Raw genomic sequence first — 19,474 nt, forward strand, 5'->3', positions numbered from 1 at the left:
GTAAGCTGTACACAAAAGGGTGACAAAACACAGCTTGAGGCATCGACGTTAAGCCGGAGCAGAGACGACCCGCGGTGCCGCGCCTGCACTTACTGCTCCCAATTAAAACCCAAACTATTTATTTGGAAAACGACAGTGCGGTGAAACGAGTATGGCCCCGTCACGAAACAGCCCCGCGAGCTTGCGAGCGATGACAATCGGACAAACTTAGCAACTGATTACATCTATTGGACAACTTTACGAAGCGTGACACAAACTTTGCCTGATGAGATTACGTTTTAACGCTTTTTAATTTTGGGGTCTGCAAACTTTGAATTGGATTTTTGAGATCCATCATTTGATAGCTGTTTTGCATCCCTTGGGTCAAAACATTGTCGGGCTAATATATTTTGCTAATTTTTCCCCAATCCTGTTATTTGTTTGCGGATTTCAGATAGTGTCCTTAAAATGAAATGATCTATACATTTTATATTTTTATAAGATGGTAAGATTTATAAAGCACATGCTGGTGTACCGCTGCAAATAATCCTCTAGTCAATGGGCCCTTGGTTTACGATGTTTTCGTGGTTACAAATGACACCCAAAGAGTTAGATGACTGCATTAGCCTCGGAATGGAACTCTGTCGCAAACTGAGGACACCATTTTGTTGGAATTGAACGAGAGTAGGGTCTGGAAAGTATGTTGCTGGTATACAAAAAAAAAAAAAAAAACATCACGTGACCAAACCCGAAAACTAGTGGACTCCCTGTATATGCTGCGCTAACTAGCATAACTACGCACAGGACGCAGGGTCCAACATTAGCTCCAAGATGTCATTGATGGTGGCCAGTAAAAATAAATAAATAAAAAGTACATAAATAAATAAATGTGGTGTTTGCACGTTGAATTGTCACCCATCCTCGCTTCTTTCCGTTGTCCGGGTGCTAGCGGGGAAACCTTGGTGCTACATGCTCCATACCAGCTAGCTAGCAACACGCTTCGGTCTGCCTAGCTAGAGTAGCAAAACATAATGCTAAGTCACTCCTAAGGCGGTAATCATCGCTTCCATGGTGGTGGAAAAAGCTTATGACAAGTAACATTCTCATGAAGGGATGATGATGAGCAGAGAGAAGCCATGCTAATTGCTAACACGTCATCATAAGGGCTGCAATTGTTAAAAGAGAATAGCGAAATTTGAACCAGCAAAATAGTAATAACGGAACTGAATTTGTACATTAAGGCATACGTCAGCAGAGAGGCGGTGTATTTTCACAAATAAATGAGTACATTATTGTATATTACGCTTGTGTTTTTCATACATTATCTGTAGTTATGAGCTAGTGACTTCGGCCTACGTTGCCACTGAGGGAACCGTAAAACTTTTTGTTTGGGTTAGTAGAAGGTTTATATTATGTTTTAAAAAAAAACAACAACTCAAGTTTCGGGCGGCTTGATATTGATATTTGGTTAAATTGAAGGATATTTTCAGCAGTTTTCACAGAAGTTTGCTTGCGTAAGGGCAAAGTGGAGCAACGACTCACCATATTATCCTGCTGCATTACGCAATTAGTAGCGCTTGCAGGACTGGAGTGAAACAATATTGCCTGGTGCATGACTCGAGTCAAGTGTTAAGGGTTTTGGGGACTTGCCGGAGGTTTAATAATTGAATTCCATTTGAGTTCCACTCTACTTTTAAATTGTACAAAGGATGGTTTCATCTTGAAAGCTGCTGCCAAGACAGCCTCTCCATCCATCCATGCTTGCTTGCACCATATTTGACAGCAAAGATTTGGTTTGTAGTCACTAGGCAGCTTCTCTCACGCTCGGTCTCAGTAATTAGAGAGAGAGGAAGAGGATGAGGGATGGGCTGTGCTTAACCTTCACATCTCCTTGTTGCCGAAGCGATACTCCTGCGCAACTTGTGCTTTGTTATGCAAGTTCCCTTGTGGTTCATCTACGCTGTTTTTCCGAGGATTTGTTATTATTTTTATGCACGCTCGTATTCTAACAATGATATCTTCCCGATCGCAATGTCGGATTTGTCTACTCCCAAGACCCACCCCCCCTCGTGCTTATCAAGAGGACTTGTGTTTAATGAGTTGTAAGGCGTTATCTACATATTAATGCCAAGGCTAATTTTGTATGCCAGCCGGGGGAACGCTTGGCTCGTTGCCCCTCGACGTGCACGCCGGGGGACTCCCCAATTCGTGCTGTAAAAAGCTCGGCGGAGGTATGAATCGTCCTGTTATCTCGATCCCAACCAATGACGGCGTTGCTCCAGTTTGGGCTGAATGAAGCAGGGAGATGTCAGTCACGATCATATGATTGGATCCTCAGAACTGACAAAGAGTCAAATTGCCAGATATGCAAATAACACTTTCAAAACAATTATTATGGTGACTTATTTTGACCCAGCAGATTGGGTGGATGGCCCACTTATGGAATAAAAGAGTGGGTTGCATCAAGTAGGGCATCCGATGTAAATGCGCCTATCATGCGAGTGACATAACCCCGTTTCATACTGCGCACGCACAGTGTGAAGTCACATGGCAATGCGAAATGACCGGTGACCCTTCTCCTCTGCCCTTCGCCCCTGCCCCGCCCTCACCAAATTGGGATGATGTTTTCTTCTTACTAAGGGGGGCATGACAGAAAATAATTGAGAAGAACTGGCATAATGCAACGGAACGGGTTTGTGATGGCAATATAGACACCCCAACTAAAGTCAGGAAGATGAGTCAGCAAATACCGCATTTTCCACACTATAAGGCGCACCGCATTATAAGGCGCACCTTCAATGAATGACATATTTAAAAACTTTTTCCATATATAAGGCGCTACAGTAAAGGCTGGGGTTACGTTATGCATTCATTAGATGGTGCTGCGCTAAAGGGAATGTCAACAAAACAGTCAGCTAGGTCAGTCAAACGTTATGAATAGATTACAAACCAGCTTCTTGACAACTCTATTCACTCCCAAAATGAATAAACAGCTGTTTTATTATTTTCTCTGAGGTAAAGTATTAGTATTAGCTAGCGATCCAAGATGGCGGGATCTTCTGCGGATGCGCGTCAACGATCGTGCAGGGTCACCGATATCTGTTGCAGCCCAATATTGATCCATATATAAGGCGCACTGGATTATAAGGCGCATGGTCAGCTTTTCAAAAAATTGAAGGCTTTTGGGTGCGCCTTATAGTGCGGAAAATACGGTATATTGCTTGTGCAATAATATTGTTTCACCCTAATAGGTGAAAAAATCTATCAATTTCTATCTAATTTCTATCATTCCTTCACCCTGTTCCATTTTCCTGGTGCGGTTGAGTGCTCGTGTTGATTGTGGCAACATAAAGAAATGAATGTGCCATCCTCCGCCCCTCCCAAAGGCGCTGCGGCATCTCTAATAAAGTGTGCTTTGCGCCAAAACGCACACGCTGCAGAGATGTGACAGTGTCACTTGGATTGGTCTGATAGCGTCTGACGTGCGCATTATGTCCGTATTGGTCGCTCGCATCGCTCCCGAGAAAATATGATTTGAACCATGGCGCTCCTCAGAAATGAAGAGACGGCCGCCGGCGCCACTCGCTGCATGCCAATCGGCCGCAGTGCTACAGCTTTTGTCCCAATAATTACACTACAATGAAACATAGATCTTGCAGTGCAATTATCCAGGTGAACTTGATTGATAAACAAACTAATAGGCTGGCATTTCCCCCCTCACCCCCCCTCTCTAATCTGTGTGCAAGAAGAGAATGAATTTCAAAGGTCACCCCCTGGCGCCGGCATAATGAATATGTCACTTCGTTGTGTGTTTGTCGAGGCTGCGGCCAGAATATACAAGTGTCATGACAAATATTCATCTTGAATACTCTAGCATGAAATTATATTCTCACCCCATTAGTTTTGCTGGGGTATTTTTCTTTCTTTCTTTTTTTCATCTGAGGTGATGTTGCTAAACGTAAATTGTACGACTCGGAGAATGAAGAGCGGCCTCTCTTTTTTTTTTTTTTTTTTCCGCCTGCCTTCCCGAGCGGAATTTAATAATAGCGCCATGCAGCATTAATTCATAATCAGCAGTGCGACACCAGCAAGCCCTTTTTGCTGATATAAATAATTGTGCTGGTACATGCGCCCAAGGTAAGGACACAGCAAATCACAGGCAGTCTGTGGCAAAATGCCAAATGGAATTCTTCAACACACATTGATGTGAGCCCGCCAGAATACTTGAAGTCATTCAACACGTGCCAATTATTATTATTTTTGGACATTATACGAGCGACATTTGATGTTGACGCTGTGTGAAGACGGAAATGACTGTAATGCATTCATTTAAAGGCAGTTGACATTTTTTTGCATTTTAAAAGAATCCTCGTGATCAGATTTGATGACAGAAGTGCCTGATGGTGTTAAATGGAATTTCGGATGTTGCATTTTAATTGCGGCTTAATGTCGTCTGGCTCAGATCTGGATCAACTTTGGTTTGATGCTACAGTATAGCTTTTGACATTGCAAATAAAGCACTTTTCATCAAATTGGATTGGATAATGATAATCGATCACCACTATGATCAGAAGATGGACCCATGTAAATCAATGAAATCGGATTAAAATGCACAATCTGGATCTGATCCGGATCATATTCAGTGTAACAGGACAGTCTGATCATCCATGAACATTTTACTAACTCTATAATGGCATCTTGATCTGTTAAATTTGATTTAGGTTGAATTTTTAATTCCAAATGCATAATCTGGATTAGATCCAGATCACATCTGTCTTAACATTAAAGCTCGACCCTCCATTCACAGGCTGCTTTTCATTAAATGAGATCAGATTTATCTAATACCTTGCACAGTAGAGTCAGAACATGTTCAGTAGAATTTACATTACATTTGTACAATCTGGATCTGATCCCAATCATCCTGGACATTGCATCTTCTGACCTTGCACACACATGGCACATTCCCTCAAATCAGATAAGATCTGATGTTCAAATACATTTTCCATATTAAATTTCAATTCATACCAAATCTGGAATGGATCCAGATTAATACCATGTAAACGCGCGAGATGACGAGTCAACGGCATGTGAATGCAAAGGTGTCGGAAAAGCTCGCTCTATATACTGTAAAATGTACCTTACTGCACCATATGGACCGCCACCCCCCCCCAAATCCATCTCAAATGATCTTGACATTCTCTCCAAATAGAGCACACTGACAGAGGAGAAGGGGACAAGTTGCGGTCCGCAGCTGGCCGCAGGGGGCATGCCGGGAGAAGCAAGGAAGGCTCACTACTTGTAACATGAAATGGAGATGAGGCCATTCATCCTTGTCTCGGCGTTCCTTTTTGCGAGCAGCTATGAAATTGTGGCAATCTGAGGGCCTCTCGGCGGAAAACTTCGGATTGGGTTGCCATGCTGACCGTGGACAACAAATGGTAGCACGAGGGAAATCCATGCTGGATGATGCGCATCATTCCTCCTCGTGTCTATTTTTTGTAGACATACTCTATATTGTGTGGCTGAACAATTTTGGAAAATACTCTTAATTGTGACCCCGTCCCCGCCCCACACATAATCAGATTAACTCTTTTACTGCCACACGTTATTAAAAAACAACCCCCAACCAGCGGATTTCGAGCATTTTACCTCATTTTCCGAAGCAAACAGAATATTGTGTTATTTTGCCACATACCACATGAAAGATCGCATTCCATTCTTTCATTAGAAAAAAGTATGTTTCTACCTTATTCCGTTCTTTAGTAATCACTATTTGAAATTGGGTCATTTGAGTGACATTGAGCGAAAATTGAAAAAAAAAAGTTAATTTTCTCCACAACAGTGACTTTGATACAAATTTTTTTTGTTTAGTGACGCTCCGTCAAATTAGGTTTAGTGTTACAAGGGCTTTGATCATTCACGTCAGCCTTGAAAACGTTCTGTTTCATCAGATTGCGTCATGTTTCATTGTAATTCGCAGCTCTAGTTAGGGCCCGAGCAGCTACCGCTGCCATCTGCTGGCCGTAGTTAGTGGGTGTTTTTGATTTCACAACTCATTGACCCGGCTGCACTGCACTTGGATGTTGCACTGACCACTGATATATTCACAAAAAAAAACAAAACAGTAATTGACGTCACTTAACGTTTATGGCGGCATACATCGTGATTTTACTAAACGTTATTAAACGTTTTTGGCAGTCAAAGAGTTAATATAAAAGACAGTTCATCTACATCTTAAACACTTTCAGTCTTGAAAGTTTTCCCAAGACTCGGTGCAATTTCACACGCACAGACAGAGAGATTGAAAATGGCTTTCTACTGGATTGCAATGTCGATTTAAATTCAATTAATTGTTCAGCCCAAGTAAGTGTATTGTAATAATCAATGAAATGATGACTTCAGCCATGCGGAATAACAGCCAAGGAAGTGTAAACAGAATTCATCTCAGGCCTGTAAAGTTGCGGCTGCACAAACGAGGCGCTTGCAAATGGCCCGGAAATAAGGATGCATGATTCATTGAAGTAACGATTAATTTTCCATAAGGTTCAAGGAGGAGGAGGAGGGCGTCCTCATCCCACACGATGAGATATTTTTTTTAATTTTATTCATGTTGTTACTTTGATCAGCTTGTCTGTCAGCGGGGAATAAATTTATAATTTCATGCGAGCAATCCCTGAAATCGGGTGGGTAGCAATTAGTATTATCTTTTTTTATTCTCCTCATTCATTCACATGAATGTTTAAACACCTGACACTAATGCAGACATTTTTACATTAGCCTGTTTGTGTTTATTTAATCCATTCCTCTAGAAGATTCCAGTCTGAGTCACTTGGTGCTTGAGGGCTCATAATGTCGCAGCAATAAACACCCCGTTGGGAGCTTTGGCAATGAGCTGACTCTCAGTGGGGTTTTGCAATACTTTGAGCGTATTACTAATAAACAAGCGCAGTTTGTTACACACTCGCTATGATAAATTGCCTGCAGTCTAAATCATTTGCTGTCATTTTTTTGAGAAGGCCCCCTCTTAAGTATAGACAGCACAGACGACAGTATCGAGTCATCCCAACCCAATGTAAGAAACATGATTGGAATAATTGGTTTAATTATCCCCATCGTCAAGGAAAATGTGCTCAATTGATTTTTTTTATTTATTTTATTTTTTTTATGTGATTGAGGGAGTCTGTGAATGTTGAGTTCTTCTTTGGATGCCAGTGTCATATTGAGAAGAATCATTTTGACATTTAAAGGAAGGCTCCTTTAATTTTACATGTATGGCTTGATTGGCAGTAAATAGTTAGTATAGCTACGAAACATGCATAAGAGCTGAAGAATACACTCCTATATTGATTTATTTAACTTTTTTCAACATAGAAGTACTTCCGTGTTGCAACGCCCCCGAGTGGTGACGTCACTAGTGTGTATACTCGCTTGGGGAACAGTAGTTCACGCAGACATAACAACGAGGAAGACACAAACGTCAGTTATGCCTTACTGTATTGCAAAATTTTGCAAGGCGTCGGCAAGGAAAAACCCGCGAGACACCCCCCCCCCCCAAAAAAAAAAAAAAAAAAAAAAAAAAAAGCTACTTGAGTAGACAATGGTTTGTTTGCTAAGTGCTGTCAACCTCCCGAAGGACAAGCAGGCGTGCGCGCAGCGAACATTTCAGGCATGAGGACTTCGAATATATGTTACAATTTGAGATGGGGTACGCCACACGCCTAATACTAAAGCCCAACGCAGTACCGAGTATCTTTAAAGAACCAGACGTGGGAAATAATCAAGCCGATGGAGGAGCCGCAACTGCTAGCAACACGGAGCCTTCACTCTCACAACAGCCGCCACAAATCGAGGTCTTACTACGGCCACTGAAAGATCTCGGAGAAGCGAAGCAAATTTAAAGCGAAAGGTAGGCATGTTTCGGGGGTGGGGGGGGCATTGGTTATTATACTGCACGGACTGTTTTATTTCATAATTCATTTGAAGGTGGCCAACGCAGGGGCACGTCGGCACGTTACCGTAATGCACAGTATTAACAATCGTTGGGGCGGCTGGCTTGACTTCGTCTTTTCGAGTGGCGGCTGGCCTGACCGCAGTGGGACGCTACGCAAAAAAGAAAAAAAAAACAGCTAGGGGAGGTTGGGTGCTGTAACGACGATACATTTAATTTTACTATTTTTTATTTTTCCTGAAATATTTCGTCAGTTCCACACGTTTTGCATTGCTCGTACTGTGTGTCACATTACCTGTTGGATATTTGCTCCTCCAAGACTTTTCTTCTTCACATCTTTCATCGCAACCAAAGCTATCCTGAGAATGTCTATTTAGTATTGCCATGTTGAATGTCTGATGTTCCAGGATGCAGTTGAGATTGTCCGCAAGGAACCGATCCTCGAGTTCTTTCATTTCCAGACAGCACACATTCATTAGCGGATTGTCCATTCCTGCAGCTCCCGCACGAGCACCACTCACCCCCCCGCCTGATTCACTCGTTCGTCAAAGTTTATTTTGTGCCCGAAAAGACCATCTGGCGCCACAACTTTCACATCCAAGGCAGACTTTCCTTCGGTAGTGTTATTTTGTCGTGTTGGCTCGAAGCGATAAGGTTTAATCCTTCCGGGTTTGACGCTAGATGCACGGCTGCGTTGCATAGTGCTTCCATAGTGTAGCGTTTACACACTAGTGACGTAAACATCCGGGTTATTTAGTCACGTGTAACAAACATGCCGGCGTTCGATTCATTTTAACAATGGTTTAAAAGTTATTAAATGTACATAAAAAAATAATCACGTCACCAAATTAATTATTGAAAAAGTAGCAACTTTTTGCTGCTAAAAATGGATCAATAAGTAAAGTGTCCCTTTAAGTTTTCTCATCTCAGAGCAATTTTTCACATGATCATATATATATATTTTTTTTAAATGAATTCCAACAACTTAAAAAAAAATACATGGGTTACAAAATTATTTTGAACTTTTATCTAAAATGTTGGGTTTAAAATTACTCGTTATAGGTTAGAAATAACCCATAATGGGTTCGAAAATTCGCTTTATTTATTATTATTATTTTTTTTTTATTAAACTGCTGGGATAAAAACAACCCAATATGGGTTAGAAAGTTATTTTTAATATTTTAACTGAATTAAACTGTTGGATTAATTAAAAATAATCCAATAGGGGTTCGGAAGTTAATTTAACATTTTAATTTAATTTAATTTAATCTCGCAGTATTTGTGAGTTCACAAACTTCGGAGAATACAAAAAAAAAATAATTGTACAGATAACTGCCGTTCGGACCAATCACAAAGCGACATTGTGTTTGCGGGCAGGATATGCAACTGTGACGAAACCAGGAAGCCAGCGCCGACGCCGGAGCTAACAGACAAACCCAACGTGGACGAATGGACGCTACTTGATTCTGTTGTCGCAGAATTCCTCACCGTTTCCTTGTTGAATGTTGAACAGCGAGAGGCGCTTCGTGCATTTCTAGCTGGTAAGATGTTCGTTTTTTACCCCCACTTCGACAAGAACGATGAACGGACACAAACGCATTTCACCCGTGGCTGTGATTGGTTAAAACAAATGTGTAGAATGTCGCGACGTCCAATCAGCTCGAATTATTGTACAGAATGTTCCGCCTTTTCCCAACGAAATTACTGTGGTGCGGTACAACCTTTTTATTTTTTTATTTGTTATTTTTTTTTATTTTTTATTTTTTTTATTTTTTATTTTTTAATGGAACATGAAGGAAATGGGTGGAAACAACAAATCACGTAATATTTAAAACTTTTGTTTAAGTGGGCCGTGGGGGTCTGCAAATCCACAGGTGCTGAATCACGAGAAAAAAACAAAAAACAAAAAAACTATTTCTTGACCTAGTGACCAATCCATAAAGACTTTCTCATTTGTCCAGTTTGAAGAGGTCCAAATGGGATCATCCCCTCTATAAGGCATGATTGAATGTTTAAATAGAAAAAGAAACTTGAAAGAGCAACAAAACTAATTTGTCAAAAACAAAGCGACAATTAAAATGCAAATGTTCCCAGTGTGGAAATAACCCAGATAATCTGTGAAAAAGGAAAGCAAACAAATGATAACTAAAAATGAGGCATCTTTTATTTCAGAAAGAAACATTTCATTGCAAATTTTTGTGTTTCCATCAAAACAGTTTCAACATATAATCATTAATGTGTTAGATGTCCAATGGACTTTTATGCTCTCCTGCACTGACCGGCTGTGGTGGTGTTTGCGTGTGTTTGTGTGGTGTCTGGCCACTAACAAAGTGTGTGTAATGTCACACAAGACTTAACAGAGTGGCGCTTGCCTTCCTCCTGGCGGTAATATAGTGCAACCTCGCTCTCGTATCGTGTCAGGCAAGCGGCCTCTTGCGTATCGATCAGGTTCTCGAGAGGTTTGTTGCTCTTCTTTTTGCACTGCTGGATGTATTGCGCGCGCACGCTGAATTCGAACCACTTTTAATTCGGGACAAATGGAGGTGAGGTCAAGCTGGTGGTCGTGCTGTGGAAATGGTGCAATTATACCTAATTGGTCTGAAAATGATCTACAGTATTCCGGCATTCATACAACACAATAAAAGCTTTGTGTTCAACTAAACAGGCCTACATTTCACACCAAGTACATTTGTAAGTTAATTGAGACGAAAATCTATGTATGTACTTTTGATATATTGTGATTATTTGTTGAGATTTATTTCTTTAATGTAAACTCTGTGCCATTGTGAAAAGTCCCCGAAACGGTGTGAGTAAACTTTCAACCAAAATGTTTTGTGAAAAGTGATAGACCGATCTGTTTTTTTTCAAGGCCGATACCGATACAGATTATTAGTAGTCAAGGAGGCCGATAACCGATATTTCAAGCCGACATTCATTTGCAGTAAAGTAGAAAATAACAACTCTTTTTCTTTTAAACTATTTTGACAGATTTGTTTAAAAAATTATAACAAAAATTGCAGAGCTTCCAGGGTCATAAGCATGTGTTAAACTAAATTAAAATAATAATAATAATGCAATTAAAAAGCAAGTAAATAGATCCCTTAAGATTTCTACTGTAAATAAATTTTTCTAAAATTTCCAACATAATTTCTTGATTAATTTATTTATTGTTTTTAAATAAAAACTGTAGGGAGTTCCTATTTTTTATAAAGTGGAAACTTAAATAGATCCATAAATGATTGTCGCGGGGGGCGGGGTTCGCGGGGGGGTTGGCGGTCATCGGGGGGGGGGGGGGGGGGGGCGGCTTGTTTAGGGGGGGGTGGAGGTATGGGTGGGTGGGGGGTTGGGTGTTGGGGCTCGGGGTGTGTTCGGGGGTTTGGGGGCCGGGGGTGGCGGGGCCTGGGTCGTGGCGGGTGGCGGGTTTGGGTGGGGTGCGGGGGGGTCGTGGGGGGATGGGGGCTGGGGACCGGTGGGGCGCTGTGGGGGCCCGCCGGGCCTCGTTCTGCGGCCTTGGGCTCGGGGGTGTGGGCCGGGGATGGGGCGGGGGTGTTCCGGGCGTCTGGGTCGGCTCGCCGACCGGTGTCCGCTCGGGTGGCTTGGGGGTGGCCTTGGTGCTGCCGCGGCCTGGGGATTCCGGGGGGTGCTCGCTTTGCTGGACCGCGGTTGACGGCTTCTTTTTTGGTGGTGGTCCTTATGCATGCCAGACCCGTCGCACCAGCATCTACTGAAACTCAAACAGAAGTTTCCTCTCCCTCCCACAGCCCCTTGAATCAGTTGGTGCTGGTGTCTGTGGTTCTCACTTTGCTTTATCTATCCTTCCCTCCTTCCTCTCTTTAGTTTTTCCTCTGGTCACTTGAGATCTTAATTTATTAGAAGTATGAGGTTTCTGGGGTTGGCATAAGACTCTGGTTTTGTAACCACGCAGGAGGGGTTTGGTTGGTGCTGGATTTCACTTTGATGGATTGGATGTACTGGCTTCTATGGATCTCACTCTGCCTTATCGATCCTTCCCTCCTTCCTCTCTTTAGTTTTTCCTCTGGTCTCTTGAGATCTCGCTAATTTGCTGGAATTTAGAGGCTTCCGGGGTTGGCGTAAGACTTTGATTTTGTTACCATGGGGAAGGCAGGAAGGGTTTGGTCGGTGCTGGATTTCACTTTGATTTATCTTTCTTTTCTCTTTATTTTTTCTGACCTTTTCTCTGGTCTCCTGACCATTTAAACCTCACGACTCTGGCAAGATTCTGAAGTACCTGGTTAAGGCGAAGGGTAATGGGATATTTATAAGGTTTTAGGTGAATTAATGAGTATAAATTTATACGTATTCGCACGCAAACGCACACACGCAAACGCACGCACACATACACACACACACACACACACACACACACAAAAAGAGCAATGATGATAAGACGTTGAATCGGTAAGACTACCGAATGAACAATTCTGAGCTCTTTTAAAATAAAAAATTAAAAAATTAAAATAAAAAAGTTAATATTTTGTCAATAATTACTGTGGTAACTTCATTATTTTTCATGTACAATTAATACCTTTAAAAAGTAATTTTTCTACTTGCTGTCGACTGATGATAACATCACCTGTTACTGAGGAAGTAGGTAACGACCAATCATGGCTCGGTTTGCTGACCACACCCAGACAACAGGTGAGCCATGATTGGTCGTTACCTACTTCCTCGGCGCAGGTGATGTCATCATCAGTCGACAGCAAGTAGAAAAAATACTTTTTAAAGATATTAGTTGTACATGAAAAAAAATGAAGTTATTAAATTCATTTGGACAAAATATTAACTTTTCACTGCTGAAAATGGACCTCTCATGCCATATTGTTGACATTTCTACAGGAGTCATGAGTGATGAATACTATCAAATGCAAAGCAATGAATATATTACATTACAGTTCTTTTCATTCTTCAGCCGGATTTCATACCCGGGTGACGATTGAGCATGCTAGCATGATGATTGAAATCATTATGACGGCAACACGTCGGATGAATTACCGTTTTCCTAAAGGGGGAAAATGACGCACCTGAATGAAAGTGTAATTGTCCCCGTTTAGAACGAGCGACATTTTGAGTCACAGTGGCGCAATGCCGGCTTCTAAATTCAGCAGCAGGTCGTCCCGAGTGGAAGCAAAATGACTTGGAGCACAACAAATGCTGCTGCTGCTGCTTTGTAGTGATGTTAAAAAAAAAATAAAAAATCTCAATTGCACCTTATTGATCCACTGGGGGAAGTTTAGCTGGTGCCACGTCGTTTACAGGAAGCATGTGTGCGAGGGAGAGTGGCATTACAGAAAGAGGGAGAGAAAGGTCGTGATCATCTACAGATATTAAAAATAACTGCACGAGATTAAACATTATACTGTAACAGAGAATCAATGTGAGAGGAAATGAAGGGAGCTTGTGCCTCTTCCTGTTTCATATGCATGACCCAGTTTCCCTTCTCGGGCCTATTACAACTTCAGACCATACAAATCAGCATCGACCCAAGAGAATTGAGAAGGAAATCATACACAAGCGGAATTGCTCTATCGGCTGAATTCGTTTCCCGTCCGTGTGCACAATTTTTGCTGAGCGCACAAATTGATCAGAATGTTGTCAATCATGTGGAATTGGTTGTCGATTCATTTAGGCAAATTTGAGTCTTAACTAGATTGAACGTATGGTGCAGCGAATTTATTTGTTTACTTTTTCCAAACTGAGTACTTACTCTTCAAATGTCCTTAATAATAGTTCATTTGTAGAATTAATACGCTTCTACGTATGTATAAAATCTACATTTTACTGAGTGGTATTTTGTAGCACTATACAAGCAGTTGCAGTTGACTGCCTGCGGGATGCAGTAGTGAGCAAGAATTGACGACTTCAATAAACAGCACACAACTCAGCAACAGTGCTACACTCGCACATCTATTTTACTGAAAACTAATGATGAATGATTGCTAACAATATAGCATTCAATTCACTAAACAAATAACTATACATTAAAAGAACACTTTAAGGTAAACTCTCGGATCCTCAAACCTATAGAGAACTCATCGAGTTAGTGAGTGCAATTCGAAACCTCAAAAACATCTTGTCAGAATAGTCATCAACCGAGATGACAAAACGTCTTTCATAAATTCACTCCGGTCACTTTCACTATCCATTAGCAGTTTACATTTTTAAATTAGTTTTAGTTATAGTCTTTTGACTAAAATGAAAGTTTTAGTCATAAATTCGTCATCTGGTTGTATTTTAGTTTTAATTAGTCGACGAAAAAATGAGCAATTTTAGTCGACTAAATCGGCAGTTTAGTTTTCCTTCAGCATACATTTCAACTTTCCTACAGAAAATTATAGCACACCTATTTGTAACTAGACTAAGTGCAATTTCCGGAGAAATTGCGTGGGAATGCTGAAAGCTGAATGCTAATAGATGAACGCGAAGATTTGAATGCATGTGGAATGCTTATGAAGTTAATTGAGAGATAAATTATAAACTTATAACCTCCTTTTTTGACAATGCACTTTACCAACTGTGCCACCGAGCAGTATCAGACACCTGGTAATGATGACAAGTTATATGTATGGAAGTGGGCGTGGAAAGTGATACTTAGAAAAAGTTCAATGTCTGTCCCATTGAAAATGAATGGGGAAAAGTTGATATTAAATGTGAAATTGTGCAAATACTGTGAGTAATGTGGAATTAGGCGATATATATCCCGGGAGATGTGAATTTTTGAAGCTAGTTGAAATTTGAACAATGTAAATTGGAAGTATTACGAGTGAAAAAAAAAGTGTGGAGAATAAGAATCACAATAACATGTGGGAATGCTTCAGCATTCCCACAACTACAGTTTAATACGCAAGACACATTTAACACAACAATGTCTTTTTAAGACTTTGTTTCAATGCCTATTATTTTGTGTCCAAATAGTATCGGATCCACCCTCCAGTTTATGAAACCTTGAATTTTCCTAATATGCAAGGCACAATTTCCACATTTTTTTTTCAACGTTATAGTTTAGCTTGAAAAACGGCAAGCAAATATGTTGTCCGCGAGCCAAAAAAATAAGTCAAATGGAGAGTGGGTGTCGATCCTCTCCAAGAGCCCAAAACAGCTGCGGGGAGTCACAGCCTGGTGAGTCAGAGTCACCAGTGCCTCCGGGCTCAGACATTCACGTCATTCCCATTTAATATTTTCATTAAAATTAATGCACACGGGACCCCTTTCGAACAATGTTGGCTGCTTGATGCATGATGAAATTTTTTAGCCTTCTTGCCTTGAGGAGCTGAGCCGGGTCAAGTTAACTTTGGGTATAATGAAGATTAATCCTGAATAAACCGCATCCTCTCATTGCTCTGCCGCCTCTTGAAATGTGAAACAACACGAGAATGAGGCCGTTACGGGGCAGGGCAGGACTTCCGTCGCTCTTTGACGAACTGGATCTCGGCCAAACGGTCCAAGTGCCGCCATCTGATCTGAGACCAGTGGAGTTCAGAAACTTCTGAAACTAAAACAATAATTTGGTCAACACACATTTTTCACCAGACTAAAACTAGACGAGACTAAAACCCTCAATAAACAATAACTGGGACTAAATCAGTCTGCATTTTCGTCGACTCATGAAGACGAGATGAAATTCACTTCATAAAAAGTGGATTAAAATCTATGGATATTTTAGTTCATGAACAAAAAGAGATAACAATATGATTTTGTAAAATCTTGTCTGCTTATCTGTCACGGTGACAATGTCATGTGACACTCAGTGACACACCCCCTTTCAAATCTGCAGCTAGCGAGTGCAACATGCACAAACACGTGGGACAGACAGCAGGAGGTTAAAAAAGGTTTAAAAAAAAAAAAAAAGTAAACAAACGAAATTAAAGTAAATTATAATTATAACATAACATTAATCCAACAGCTCTAACGATCCAACAATTGTGTTAATCTGGCCGCTAACTAATGCTGGCTAACTTGCTAGCATGGAGCCATAATAGCCACTTTTTGATATACTGTAATCGTGTGTGAAGTTGTTTTTCATTAAAAAGATGAGAGAAAATTGTATGTCAAATAGTTTAGTTTTGAAATAGTACAAACAGTACTAACATAATTTTTTTTTTGAAAGGTGTTAATTGTCCATGAAAAATGATCAAATTCATGATAGATGAAATATTAATTTTTTACTGCTGAAATTTGCAAAAATAGTAAAGTGTCCGCTTTAAACTTTATTTTGCGCTTTCACGGCGAAAAGAGAAATACAGTATCTTAAGAAATACCTTGAGAGTAAAACAGCCTGAAATACAGGATATGAACTAGGATGTTCCACATGCAAAACTATCACCATGGAGATGATTAAAAACTAAAAACACTAAAACTAAATAAATAAATAAGCAAGCAGAATTTTTGAAAAAATAAGAACCGAACAAACTCGCTCTAAAAGTCAAAAAGAAAAAAAGAAAACTACCGGTAAACATTGAACAATCCAAAACGAACTAAGAACACGCAATATAACACCTTTGGGTACAAAAATAAAAAAATAAAATAAAATAACAATCTTAGAAAATCACGCCAACTGTTAGACTAGCGAATGTGCAGTTTAGGATTTTAGTAAATCAGACCCAAAGTATTATATGTGGCCTTGATGGACATACATACTCATCTTCATATTATAACCCATTTAAAACATCACTTTAAGAATGTATGATGGTGATAGTTTCAACCTGGAATGAACAATTTCTTTACGGGCGAAAAAGTAGTTTTGAAATGTGAACAACTTGGATGTCAACTAGTTTGGTGAAATGGATCATGTTGTGCCGTGTCACCTTTATATTAGCTTCACTTATCTACCGCATTTTCCTCTCAGTGGACTACTTACAAGTGAATTTATGGTCAAGAGCAGCGTTTGCTTTCTTGTGTTCATAGCCATTATTCAAAGTTGCTAGTTTATCATTTAAATGCCGCCGCCGCCGCGCCATTATCTCATAAAATGTCTCTTGTTCCCTTTCCGGCTGTAAATTTTTGCTCGGACCCGTTATCGGTTGTTCCCCACAAAAGCAGGAGGCTCTTTGTGCTGCATGTCAACAGTACATATTTTATTTATTTTTTTATCTTTATTTCAACCGGCGTGAGCATCCATTTCACGCTAATTGCTGCTGAATTGTTAGCAATGTGGACGTCAACAAATACAACTACGAATACCCATTAACTGTTCACACATGATTATGGTGATCCTTTGTGCAAAGCTGGTCGTGCGAGGTAGATAAATGCGGAATGCGTGTTGTTCGGAATGCTCTCTTTTTCATTTTTCCATGTCGGATGTAGTTTTAATTGAATAATTGTGTTCATTATTCATTGCTTTCCAAAACACAGAAGCGGCGTGAAAGGTCGTTGAATAGCGCACTCAATTTATTACGACGCCACCTTTTTTTTTAATGAGACCGGAGCTGCATCAAAACTTCTGCTTTTACAAAGAATGCAAATGCATTTGAATATAATACATCATTACAGTTTCCTATGCGGATTTTATTGAACCCTACCTTATTGAAAAATGAAATGATTTTGCAATCCTTTTGTGATTTTAAAAAAAGGAGGGTGGGGCGGGGTTGTTGATTGATGTATTATGTTACCGGTTCCGCCATTGTTTTCCAAAGTCAAATCAGATGTTTGCAAATTGTGATTGAACACAGAAGATTATTTCATGAAGGACTACAGAAATAAGTGAACAATTACTGTTGATATGCTGAAGTCAGAACATTTAGACAATTTTAAAGTAGAAAAAGGATTACACTTATGAAAAATAGTTGTCAATTAATTTGGTAATCGATTACTTGTCAATTAATCTATTCATTTTGACAGCACTACTCTATGGGTCACTTAACCTCCTGACTACCAACAATTCAAATTTGTCCTCTGTAGTGGACCTTTTTAAACCTGAATATCTCCCACCCAGTGCATATGTTTGAATTAACTCTTTTGTGCTTTTGTGCTCTATCGAAGACATTCAGAGCTTTCCAATGATACCAAATGCAGGCTTTGCTACCTTTGATTGCATCATAAAAGAAAATGGCTTCCCTCAGTGCAAGCACTTTTTAGGGAAGAGGAAAAGTAAGTGTATAACACTTTTTATGAAACAAATTTAGGCTTTAAATGTTGTTATCATGTTTTCTATAAGACTCTTAAGAACACAAAGTATTATTTGAATTATTTTAACCGTATTTGAGCCCAACATTTAAGTTTAAAAAAAAAATGTCCACTGTAGTGGACGCATCATAGCTTAAAAAAAAAAAAAAAAAAAAAAAATGCAGTATTCCAGTTACTTCACAAAGATTGGAGAATATCAAAATAAACATGATTGGACGATATTTAAAAAACAAAACAAAAAACAACAACCAGCACTATTCTCTTAAGATGGAACCCAGGAGCAGCAGATACAACGAAAACAGCAGAGGCTGCAGAATTGAACCCTGTGGAACACCATACGTGCCGTTTATACATGCAAATTCATATTGCACATTCATCTGATCACTTTCTTTTTCCTTTTTTTTCTTTTTCTCTTTTATGAAGAGATTACAATGCCATTAAATGACTGACTCACCAATCAAACCCAGGTTAAGAACCACTTGGTTTTCGATTACGATCAGCATGTGCGTAGCGTAGCCCTTTTTTTTTTTTTTTTTTTTTTAAGGTTACAGTAACCTGCTTAATAAAGCTCTCACTTCCTGTCCATGTTGTCATTCCTACGCCCACCCTTTAAAGGCGCTCTGAAGATAAAAAGGGAAGAGAATGATGTAGCATTTGCCAGCAGCGTCTGCAGAGCCTGATAAGAATAGTCCGGGTGGTTTTAGTGAATCAAGACCCTCGACTATCTCCATAAGCCTCGTTGCATGATGCCAGCCGGGATAAGCCGCCGCTTGCAAATCATTCGACCTGCTTTTTTAGCGAAAAAGGATGAAAGGAGAAAATCTGTTCTGATCCACGTCGTCCAGGTCAGCTCTCAGCCCCAGCGGAGAAGCGCGGCGCTTCCTCTTTTTTTTTTTTTTTTTGTATTCAGCTACTTTGTATTCTCTTTTGTAAGTTCCGGTCGCGGGGGTGTGTTTTTCGCCCTGACAACACGGCCGGCGGCGTGTATGAAGATGAGACGCATCATCATCCATCTATCTTCATCTGTCGTCCGGCGCGCCGCTTCTGTTCGCGGCCCCTGAGGGTGACAAGTGGGCGTCGTCAACAATGTTCCACATGAGCCGACGGAGACGGCGGTCGACGCGCCGACCGCTTTGCCCGGAACAAAACGTGTAACGCGCGAGCCGCAATCGCACATTATTGCCTCGACAAAGACGATCTTGCTGTTTGGAAGCATCTGTCGCTATGATGCAGTGCAGTTCTATTCCGCTGAAGAGCACGATAACAGAACAAACTTGATTGAATGTGACCCGACATTGCAAAATGAGTCGGAACTCGTTCGGGTCCATTCTGACATGCGGGGCAATAATAGACCTGTAAGGTCAAACTTGTACCACTTTCATTGATTAAATGTTTCAATTTCATGAA

General features: G+C 40.4%; 1 protein-coding gene across 1 annotated transcript in view; it reads left to right on the forward strand.

The window, feature by feature from the left end:
- Positions 1-9,323: 9,323 nt before the first annotated feature.
- Positions 9,324-19,474, forward strand: part of lrfn1 (leucine rich repeat and fibronectin type III domain containing 1) — a 233,431-nt gene continuing 223,280 nt past the window's right edge. Inside the window, exon 1 of the mRNA XM_077541966.1 lies at positions 9,324-9,468. The gene's annotated coding sequence lies outside the window, so the exon portion shown is untranslated. The remainder of the gene's footprint in view (positions 9,469-19,474) is intronic.

Source organism: Festucalex cinctus, chromosome 13 (genome assembly GCF_051991245.1).
Source record: "Festucalex cinctus isolate MCC-2025b chromosome 13, RoL_Fcin_1.0, whole genome shotgun sequence".
NCBI lineage: Eukaryota > Metazoa > Chordata > Actinopteri > Syngnathiformes > Syngnathidae > Festucalex > Festucalex cinctus.